Source organism: Sciurus carolinensis, unplaced genomic scaffold (assembly GCF_902686445.1).
Source record: "Sciurus carolinensis unplaced genomic scaffold, mSciCar1.2, whole genome shotgun sequence".
NCBI classification, from domain to species: Eukaryota; Metazoa; Chordata; class Mammalia; order Rodentia; family Sciuridae; genus Sciurus; species Sciurus carolinensis.
Genome location: NW_025920218.1, coordinates 76,964 through 86,586, shown reverse-complemented (window position 1 = coordinate 86,586; position 9,623 = coordinate 76,964).

The following is a 9,623-nucleotide window of genomic DNA, read 5'->3' as shown; positions in this document are numbered from 1 at the left end:
GGAGGATGATCTTTCAACAGAACCGTGTCAAGTATTGAATCCTCTACTACAACAGAACCATGTCAAGTGTCAGAGTGGTAGGAAATAGATGTGGCAGAACACCCCCCCCCAAAAAAAAAAAAAACTACCAGAAGACATCTAGAGCTCACAAATAAATTTAGCAAAATAGCAGGATAATAAATATAAATCAATCATATAAATCAATATAAAATCACTTATAAATCAATCATATTCCTATTTTCCAACAATTAATCTGCTGAAAAAGAAATTAGGAAAACTCTTCCACTCACAGTAATCATTAAAAATAAAAATACTTGGGAATCAATAAAAAAAAAAAGAGGTGAAGGACCTCTACAATGAAAACTATAGAACACTAAAGAAAGAAATTGATGAAGACCTTAGAAGATTGTCAGATCTCCCATGTTCTTGGATTGGCAGAATGAATATTGTCAAAATGGCTATACTACCAAAGTGCTTTACAGACTCAATGGAATCCCCATCAAAATACCAGTGACATACTTCACAGAACTAGAAGAAGCAACCCAAATTCATTTGGAAAAATAAGAGACCCAGAATAGTCAAATCAATCCTCAGCACGAAGAGCAAAGCAGGAGGATCACAGTACTGAATCTCAACCTATCCTACAGAAGTATGGTAACAAAATCGGCACAGTACAAGCAACAAGACAGACAGGAAGACCAATGGAATAGAATAGAAGTCACAAAGACAAACACATATAAGTACAATTATCTGATACTGGACAAAGTTGCCAACAACATTGTTGTAGAAAATAGCCTTTTATACAAATGGTGCTGGAAATTCATATGTAGAAGAATGAAATTTGACCCCTATTTCTCACACTGCACAAAGTTCAACTTGAAGTAGATCAAAGACCTAGGAACTCTGCAACTGCTAGAAGATAAGGTAGGTCCAAACACCGCAGGATGTTGGCCAAGGAACCGACTTCCTTAACAAGAGTCCTAAAGTACAAGAAATAAAACCAAAAATCAATGTGGTGGCTTCAAATGAAAAATCTTCACAGAAAAGAAACAATTAAGAAGAGAGAACCTACAGAATGGGAGATGTTTGCTACCTGCTGCTTAGATAGGACATTAATATCCAGAATATACAGAGAACTCAAAAACCTTAACAATAACAAATAATAATAACCTAATCAACAAATGGGCCCAATAATTAAGCAGACACTTATCAAAGAAGAAATAAAAATGGTCAACAAATATATGTAAAAATGTTCAAGATCTCTAGCAATCAGAAAATGCAAATCAAAACCACATTGAAATTTCATCTCACTCCATTCAGATGGCAGTTATCAGGAATATAAATAATAATAAATGTTGGTGAGGATATGGGGAAAAGGTACATTTATACATTTATGGTGGGACTCTAAATTGGTGTAACCACTCAGGCTAGCAGTATGGAGTTTCCTTAAAAAACTAGGAGTGGAACCACCATTTGAACCAGCTATCCAACTCTGGTATCTATCTAAAATATTTAAAATCAGCATGCTACAGTTATAAAGTCACATCAATGTTTAGGGCAGCACAATTCACATTAGCTAAGCTATGAATCTAACTTAGGTGCCTTTCAACAGATGAATAGATAAAGAAATTGTGGTATACATACACAATGGAGTATTACTCAGCCATAAAGAAGAACAACTTTATGACATTTGCCTGTAAGTGGATGGATCTGGAGACTATCATGTTAAGTGAAATAAACTAGTCCCAAAAAGTCAAAGGTCAAATATTTTCTCTGATTTGGAAGCTGCTGCTCTTTTAACTGTATATGGTATCTTATCATTCAATGGCAGTTCATTCAATAGCCTCATTTGTAGAACCACTATGGAAAACAAAATATGAAAATTACTCAAAAAGCATAGTTTATTTCCTTTTACTTCTTTGCACATAACTAATTTATGACCCAGTAATCAAACTTGGCTTATATAGGCAAAGGAAATAAAGTCATTATCTCAAAGAGATGCTTGGCTATGTTCATTACAACATTATCCACACAAAATCAGACTAATGGTCCATCAATGGAAAAAATGAATGAAGAACAGATGGTGTGTGTGTGTGGAGGGGGGAGGAGAGAGAGATAACCAATTTTCATTCCATCTTTAAAAAGAAGGAAATCTTTACATATGAGACATGTATGGACCTGAAGGACATGCCAAGTGAAAGAAGTCAACCAGAAAGGTAAATGGCTGTAAACTTTGACTGATATGTGGAATCTAAAAATGTCAAATGCAGAGAAGTAGAGTAGAATGTTGTTGCCAAGGGCTAGGGGGTGGAGGATATGAGGAGATGGTGGCTGCAAAATATGCAGTTTCACTCATGTAAGATGGGTAAGTTCAACATACACTGAATCTATGAGGGTGAATCTGAAGTTCTCACTACCAATAATAATAATAATAATAACAATGTAAACTATGTAAAGTGATAGTGAGCTTGCTTATGGTAATTATTTTATTGTGCATATGTAAAAGATCAGGTCATACCATTTAAATATGCAAAGGTCTTATTGGTTACACCTAACTCAACAAATCAGGGATGGTGGGAAGTAAAGAGTTTTGGGAGTAAAATACTCTAAAATAGATGGCATTAATTTTCTGCCTTCACTATTCTGACTTTCAAGCAATCAATGGCAGATTTCCAGAAAAAGTTTAACACTGAGAAGAAAACAGAAGATCCTTCCATGACATGGGTCAACAGGGAAATCAGAACTAAAGTTCTCAAGCTGGAATTATGCCGTATGGCATTCAGGCATCTTAACAACCCAGCATCACTCAGAGGAAAGGAACTCACCTGTGTACATACCAAGGGCAGGGAATACAATTCCCCATTCAAAAATGTCCCCCCACCCAACATGTCCATGTCTCTCCAGAATATACACTTCTAAAACAAAGCCTTTTCATCAAGACCTAATTAATTCCTGGGAGATAATTTCACGCACACAAGACAAGGTCTCTGAATCTTTGTGGAAACCTTTATAAATGCAGTGCATTTTGTTGTTAAACATCTCCAGATCCTGATTAACCATGAGTGGAGTGACTCATCTAAGTTTATTTCCTCTACTCTTTATGCCTTTTGCTCTGTGGGACAGTTTTGCACAGAATACCAATTTTCCATAATATTTCAAGTAAATACATTAAAAATTCAAATGCCAGGTTTTCCATGAAAATGTTTTGACGCTTTAGACTAGAAGAAAGATTTAGATGAACAGCGGTACTCTCTTAATAGCTGTTATATCAAATTATCTGAACAGTTTCTAAGTGTGACTTATCTTTCCAGTTGAAATTTATTCCAAGATAAGGTTAGATTGTATCTGATCACTCCCAAACACCATTAGAATCATTCAGAAACCTAAGGTAAGTTTATCAGTGATACTGACACTTATTCTTACTTTCCGTACGTATTTTCTGCAATAATTTTCAAATATAGTAATAGGGTATTTTTTCTTCATCCTAATTCTATGAAGTGTAATTGGTAATATCACTCACATGATTTAATGGTTAAAAAATTTGAACCTTATATAATTAAGCAATTTGTAGGATCCAGCTCTCTGAAACCAGGTATCATACATTTGCCTGAAGATATCTCCTTAATAATCCAGATGAATTATGAAAAAAATTTAATACATTTTTATATATATAACACTTAAATATGGACACTATATAGTATAAATTATTAGCTGTTTAGTCCAAGCATAAAAATAGAGAGTCCTTCCTGGGGTCAACTGCCTTGAATAATATTAGGCTCTGTGGCTTCTTCGAGAGAAATATTGGAAATGATTTCTTCTGAGTTCATTGGGTGGTTAAATATTCCTCTTTATTATTGTTCTACTGTTAATTCTGCCTGTACCTTAAGTGTAAACGCCCCTCTGAAAGTTTAGGGTTGAAGGCTAGAGATACAGAAGAACTTGTAAGTCGGCTTCCTTTACCTCAGTCTGCTCTGGTAAACAGTTCCCACTCTAAGACCTTTGTGCACCATCATGCGTTGTTTTTTGAAATCTTGTGTCCAATTATGAACTATTTTAGACAAGAAAATTTATGACACTAGACAGCCTATAAAGGTTATGAAAAACTGGTCAGGGGTGTTCAGAATTTTGGTGTGCTAATCTCCTCTGGTAAAATAAAGTCTGGTTTCTCTTTCCCATTACAAAGTGAGTGATATTGAAGCTGAAACTAAAAGTTATCATTGAAACCCTACATAGATAAATAATTGAGTGCTTGGGAGGCTAAAAAGTTTGGGTATTAAGCTGGACTGTTATGTGGTGAACAGTGAGAAGATACACATGGTAGCCCACTGATAATGTTGAAGTTTGAACACACTAGAGAAGCACGCCAAGGCAAGCATATTAAGCAGGTTTTATTTAAAGGTATAATACAGACTTCTCCCGGGAGGGGGCCATGGCTGATGTTCTAAAATTCCCAGAAGTGAGTGCACCCTACATCTTTTATAGGTTAAGGTCTCTTTTGTTCTCCAGTTCTCTCCCCCCTTATCTCTCCTTCCTGCTTATGTGACTAGGCCCGGTTTTGCAGGTGAGATGTAAAAAGTGAGAAGTGGATGGGGCAGGGGAGGGCCAAAGTGATTCAGCCAGGCAAGGGCCCAGGGGGCATTAATTATCATCTCCTTGCTTGATGTCCTTGATAAGGCAGGTAAATTTGGTAATCAGTGGCCTCAGGAGATCCTTGACATTCCATTCTTCCAGGGGCAGTCTCCAACTTCCAGAGGCAGGTGGCTTTCATGGCTTCATTTCCTCAATTTGACAAGATCCCCTATTTCTATACGAACTGCCTGTCCTTAATTCTGGCTGCACCACCAGGTGGATTTGTAGCTCTAAGCTTTTATGAGCTAAAGTCAGATTGTAAACCTAGTCTGATTCTGCTAAATAAGAATGGCTTCCCACAAGAAGGTATACCAGGTGTGGTGGCACCTGCCTATAATCCTAGCAGCGCAAGAGGCTGAGACAGGAGGATCACAAGTTTAATGCCAACCTCAGCAACTTAGCAAGGCCCTAAGCAACTTAGCAAGACCCTATATCTAAATAAAACATAAAAGTGGCTGGGGATGAGGCTCAGTGGTTAAGCTCCCCTTCATTTAATCCTGGTACCAAGGAAAAAAAAAAAAAAACAGAAGAAAGGAAAAAAGTCAACAGATGTTTCGGCAGCAATGTTGTCATGATGTTCTAATGGTGATTTTCTATTCCCTGCCTTTCTTCTACATGTGTTTACTATAGACTTGTAAGGAAGATTTGTTCCTTCCCTTCTGTTAATTTATTCATTCAGTTTGTTGGACATAGAATTGAACTCCAGAAAGATTAAAGATCAAAATAAGAAAACTGAGAATATAAAGCTAATCTGGGCATTCAGAAAACATAAACACACCAAAAAATAAGCTTTAACAACAAGCAAGTGTTACCAGAGACATTAACAGGCATGGTACAGGGCATTGGAGGCACACTTCAGTTTTTAGAAACTAAAAGACAAATCAATCTAAAAAGATAATAAGTCAATGTCTAGTATTGCCAAACATTCTTATGAATGAACTATAAAAACCACAATAATGACAACAGAGGTAAGAGGTTGCCTTTAAAAATTCACAAAGGATGTGGATGGACAACTGCCAGGAAGGGACTAGTAAATCTGAAAAAGATGCTTACTTTTCTCATAAATAAGGAAATGTAAATGTTTAAAATGAGTTAATATTGAAGATAGATGAGAATGTGTGTTACACAAGATGTGAGGAAAAAGGTCACTTAAGTCCTCTGGTGCAAGTGTGCATCACAGAGCATTCAGGGAAGGAATCTAGTTAAACTAAGTATGTGTTCATCTTCTCATGGCCATTTCATCCCTGCATGCATCCGAGACATTCTTAACAGGTCTACAGGTCCCTGAGGACACACATGAGAAGGATCATTTGGTTGTGGCAGGGAATTAGAAACAACTAGTTTTTCACTACTAGGAAAAGGGATAAGAAAAATGTGCCTGGTGCTGGCTGTGAAATATTCCTCAGCAAATAGGAACAACAAAGTAAAGTACAAATAGTGACACAGGTAGGTCTATGGTGTCAATGGGAAAGGGGAAGATTCAGAATGAGATTTACAGCACAAAAAACCATTAGCAGAGATTGAAAGCACACATTGAAAACAAGTACAGATATTACCAGGATGTGGGCATGTTTAATGACATACCTCAAACATAGTGAGTGAGTGTTTTTGAAGCAAAAGAATAGATTGGGGACAAGGATGAAATGAAAAAGTAATGTGAGTCTTGCATGCTGGTGATTCTATTAATTTCTGTATTGAGGAAGTTGATTAATTCAGAGAGATGCCTGAGGGCAAATGGGTATGAACCAATGGGAAAAATCTCAGACATCAGACATGTTTAAAGGAAATGTGGCATGTTCACATAAAAAGGTGACAACATGGATGAACCTTAAAAATATTAGGCCATATGGATGAAGAGACAGACCGAAAAAGACAAATAGTGTATGAATCCATTTGTATGAAACATTCAGAACAGGTATACCCTGGCAGACAGAAGGGTTAATGGTTGCCAGAGGCTGGGGAGAGGGGAGAATAGGGAATGACTGCTTAATAAAAGTAGGGTCTCCTTTTGGAATGATGACAATATTTCAGAACCAGATGGAAGGATGGGTGTAAAATGTGAATGTATTAAATGCCAATGAATTGTTCACTTCAAAATGGTATTTATATGTTAATGTGAACTTTACTCAAAGGATAATTTTCACAAACATTAGGGAAAAGAGTAGATACCTCTGAAAGTACACAGACTTATGTAAAGCCAGATTTACTAATATTGCTAATAATTAATTAGTCTCAGACCTGAAAACTAGGCGAAGCACATCTCTCAAGTTGATTAATTAGAGAACCAGGATGTAATTTTAGTCTTTATAATCTGCAGTATAATCAAGCAGCATTTAGTGGATATATACCAATATATACACACATACAAGCTGTGTGTGAAGATTATGCATGCACACACACACATACACACACAGAGATGATAGGGGATCATGATGGAAGTGAAGTTTGATGCCTTGTCATGAAAAGATGTGTTGATCTTATTCAGGGTCTTCAGAGACTTCCCCTTCATCTTGTGAACAATCACAGTGCACTAAGCAGGGGATTGTCTAACTTGGCACACTTTTGAGAAGACCAGCCTGGCTGCATGTGGAGAGTGCATGGCAGGAGTCAAGGGTGGATGCTGGTGTCTCTGCTGAGGGCAAGAATAGGTTAGTTGAATTTGGAAGATGTGGAGACAGAAACTTCATGCCTGGATTTGAAGCATCCTTAGGAGAAGGACCAGACCGATTGGTCATTGGGAGAGAAAGATGTCAGGGACAATGCTGGGTCTGCCTTTCACAGCTGGTGAGATAATAATACCCTCACCCAAAGGACCAGGTATGGAGTCATGGGTCCATTTCACACATAGTGGGTTTGGGGTGTATTTGATGATTCCTGACAAGTATTCAATATGTACAGGCTGAGGCTGGGGCATAACAACTGTTCTCTTATTAGGTGTTAACAGAAGCTACTGGCATGGAGATGATGGATTATTGGATTCTAAAGTGAAATCTTTGAAAAAAATATCAATATCTACTTGATGAGTGAGGGGAGATCTTGCAGTATAGGCAAATTTACAGTTGTATGCCAATATTAGAGCTAAAAGGGTATAAATAATGATATTTCATGTAAACACAAAGTTGCATAGCTTAACTAGTTATTGTTCTCACAAGCAAATAACCTTGACTTTTGTGAACCAGAGTGAATTTGTAAATAATAGTCTTTGCTTCCTTTCATTAAAAAATAGCACTACATGAAGTATTTTATTCCAGAAGAAAATGCCTGCAGGTGAATACTCCATGATCCTTGCTTTACATGTCTCGAGGGCTTACTGTCCTTGTATTGGTCTGGTTTATGGCATCCACTAACTTATAAACCTTCAAGTGAAAGCTAATGGATGGCTATTCACATGTTTGTTGAATATGTGTGTATGTGAGTTTCACATAGGTGGTAAATTAATGCTACCAATATGTTTAATCTTATTATTAATCAGAAAAATTCAAATGAAATTCCTTGTGATATGCCTTTTTAGACAGAAAATGAATGATATTTTAAACATTCAATAATATTAGTATTTGGCCTGGTTTGTAGAGAAGCAGAAATTTATATAGCCCCCAATTGGGCAATGTTTTTAAACTATATATGTGCTTACCGTAATTAAATTTCTAAGTACCTATTGTAGAAAAATTGTTTTTCAAGTCAGACATATCTATGACTTTGTAGAACTTAGTTATTCAAATAAATGAATTTAATGACTGGGAAAAATGGGAAAACATGTCCACCTAAGAATCATGCTAGATTCATGTTGCTACCCAAAATTCAGCCAGATAATAGCACTGAAAACCAAAACTGCAACAAGGAAGCATTAAGTAGAAACCTCAAAAATAAAACAACAGAAGTATATCTAAACTCCCTTTATAGCAAATTAATATTTTGTGACATACTCCACTAGTAAAATATGAGATGAGTCTAAAGTCAGTTCACGTGATTAACTTCAACCATGTGGCATTGAAAGGGCTCCCTGAGTTAAAAGGGGCTGCTGAAGCTAGTGTTGCAAGGATGCAGATAAGTGGGAAATAAACCTTTTTATATGCTTCCCTGATCCTGTCTTCTTCCCCTCCAAATGAGCTTTGTTTACCTGCTTCTTAAATACACATTCATTTTTGCCTTCAAATTTACACCAGTAAAATTTGTTAAAAGATGCTTGAAAAAAATCTGTTGCACACAGAATTAAGGTGCAAATATCAACAAGGCTCAGAGGCAAAGTCACTAACTCGAATTTATTTTCTCAAATCAGTTTATGGCGTCATCTATCACTCCAAATACTTAGTTAATTGTACTTTTTTTCCCCATGAAAGCAGTAGCCTAACTTTGAAGAATTTAAATATTTTTGGATTTTGTTGTGTCCTACTCCCAGGAACAACTCAAGTTGGGCATGGCACATGGTAACTGATAAACAAATGTTGTTGGATAAGATTGGAAGATTTTCCATGAGTTCTAAAGAAGTACTTAATAATTTTTCTAAAAATTAAATGTGATTAGCTTTCTAACTCACATTGCCCAGTTTTAACAAGATTAGAGAAAACATAGTAATAACATGGATTCACTGCTACTTTATGAACCAGATCTGTAAATATGCAACCTTTGTTCTGTACTCTTCAAAAAAGGACAGACATAAATGCAATCACATACAACATGATTAAAAAAATGCATACAAAATTTCATATTAACTCTAAGTTTGAATGGAGATATACTTGGTGTTGTTAACAGCCAGATGAGTTAGTCTGGGTCAAATTTCTCCATAGAACTGCATGCACTTTGAGGTCAGTCCCTGCAGTGGCCTCTGCTGCCTGAGGCCTCCTTCAGCCAGCAGCTCGCACCATCTGGAGGGCTGGCGTCTCAGACTGGCGGGATTTAGATAGCTGACAGGCGCTGCAGTGGTGGGCAGTGGAGCTCTCCTCTCGCTTTGGTTCCTCATCAACGCTGCGGGGCTCCGATCCCGCGGCGGCATCTCC